Source organism: Dipodomys spectabilis, unplaced genomic scaffold (genome assembly GCF_019054845.1).
Source record: "Dipodomys spectabilis isolate Male_0828 unplaced genomic scaffold, ASM1905484v1 ptg000039l, whole genome shotgun sequence".
Taxonomy (NCBI): domain Eukaryota; kingdom Metazoa; phylum Chordata; class Mammalia; order Rodentia; family Heteromyidae; genus Dipodomys; species Dipodomys spectabilis.
In genome coordinates, this window is record NW_024870716.1 from 3,330,878 (window position 1) to 3,333,006 (window position 2,129).

Below are 2,129 nucleotides of genomic sequence, written 5' to 3' on the forward strand. Positions count from 1 at the left end.
TGAGGCAGAAGGAGACAGGATGAGGGAAACAAGGAGTGCACCATGATGACTTTTGTGCAGAGTTGGCTGTGACCCAGGCCTTTCATTTCTCCAGTCTTATCTTGTCCTTCAAGTCTCTTACAGAAGTTGGCTTCAAGCTAGGCACTTGGTAGCTCATGCCTGTAATCCTAACTACTCAACAAGCTAAGGTCTGTGGATCATGACTTGAAGCCACTTCAGGCAGTAAAGTCTGTGAGGCTCTTATCTCCATTAAATGCCAAAAGAAGGCTGGAAGTAGAGCTGTGGCTCAAGTGGTAGAATGCTAGCCTTGAGCAAAAACTTAAAGGACAGTACCAAGAGTGTTTGGGTTTCTTGTCAGCCACTCAAGATGAACCGATTCTTTGGGAAAGCGAAATCCAGGGCTCTGCCGCCCAGCCTGATTGACTGCACTGGCATGATGGATAGCAGAACAGACTCCATTGATAAAAAAGATTTCCTGCCTGGATGCTGAGCTAGCTAGCTGGATGCTTATAGCTAGCTATAAGGATCAAATCAAAAAGATGAGAGAGGGTTCTGCCAAGACCAAGGTGAAGAAGAAAGCCCCATGGGTTTTTAAAGCAAAAGAGAATGTATGAGCAGCAGCAGGATACCCTTTCCCAACAGTCTTCAACATGAACAAGCCAATTATACCATCCAGTCATTAAAAGACACCAAGACCATGGTGGATGCAAAGCAGCTAGGAGTAAAAGAAATGAAAGAAGTCATATAAGCAAGTGAAAATCAACCAGACTGAAAATTTACAAGACCAGCTGGAAGATACAATGGAAGATGCAAACAAAATCAAAGAAGCACTAAGTCGAAGCTATGGCACCCCAGAGTTAGATGAAGATGGCCTAGAAGCAGAGTTGGATGCATTCAGTGATGAGCTTCTGGCTGATGAAGGTAGTTCTTCCTTGGATGAAGCAGCATCTGCACCTGCCATTTCAGAAGGTGTTTCCACTGACGCAAAAACGAGGAGGGAGCCCTGGTGGATGAATCTGGATTGCCACAGATCTCTGCTTCACAGACTTGCATCATCCAAGCATATCATGTAAAATAAATACATATTCTGGGATTAGGAATTATTTCCAAATTTGCCATAACAAATTTAGGGTTCTTTGCTTTTTTTTTTTTTAAAGAAAGGTTAATTAAATTGTTCCTATTCATTTTTTTCCATTAAGAAACTTATTACTTGGGGGAAGCTTTCTTTGTATTAAAATATGATTCTTTTTCTCTTAGGAAAAACTACCTTAAAAGTAAGTTAGAGGGGCTTGGAAGGTGGCTCAGTGGTAGAGTGCTTGCCTTGCATGCATGAGGCCCTGGGTTCGATTCCTCAGCACCACATAAGCAAAAAGAAAAAAGCCGGAAGTGGCGCTGTGGCTCAAGTGGTAGAGCGCTAGCCTTGAGCTGAAGAGCTGAGGGACAGCGCCCAGGCCCAGAGTTCAGGCCCCACGATTGGACCTCCCCCCCCAAAAAAAGTAACTTAGACTTTATATGATTGGTTTTTATTCATTAATAATAATTTGAAATAAAACCATGGATATGGGGCTGGGAAGCTGGCTCAGTGGTAGAGCGCTTGCCTTGCATGCATGAGGCCCTGGGTTCGATTCCTCAGCACCACATAAGCAAAAAGAAAAAAGCCAGAAGTGGCGCTGTGGCTCAAGTAGTAGAGTGCTAGCCTTGAGCTGAAGAGCTGAGGGACAGCGCCCAGGCCCAGAGTTCAGGCCCCACGACCAGACCAAAAAAAAAAACATGGATATTAGACTCTTAAATTCCATGTCAGTGTTGGCTGGGTGCTGGTAGCTCACTTCTGTAAACCTATTTACTCAGGAGGCTGAGATCTTAGGATCACTATTCAAAGGCAGACCAGCAAGAGTCTATGAAAAGTCTATAAGACTCTGACCTCCAATTAGCCAGCAAAAAACCAAAAGTAGATCTGTGGCTCAAGTGATTTAATGCCAGTCTTGAGCAACAAAGCTAAGCAACAGCACAAGTCCTTGAGTTTAAGCCCCCAGTACCATACACATACACACATACACAAACAAAATTCTGTGACAGTGTAACTCTTAGTCTCAATGTTACCTGATATTGATGAGATAAAGATGAGATTA

At 43.5% G+C, this 2,129-nt stretch overlaps 1 pseudogene; it reads left to right on the forward strand.

Moving 5' to 3' along the window:
* Window positions 1-367: 367 nt before the first annotated feature.
* LOC122106192 lies at window positions 368-1,078 on the forward strand (annotated as a pseudogene).
* The last annotated feature ends 1,051 nt before the right edge of the window (window positions 1,079-2,129 follow it).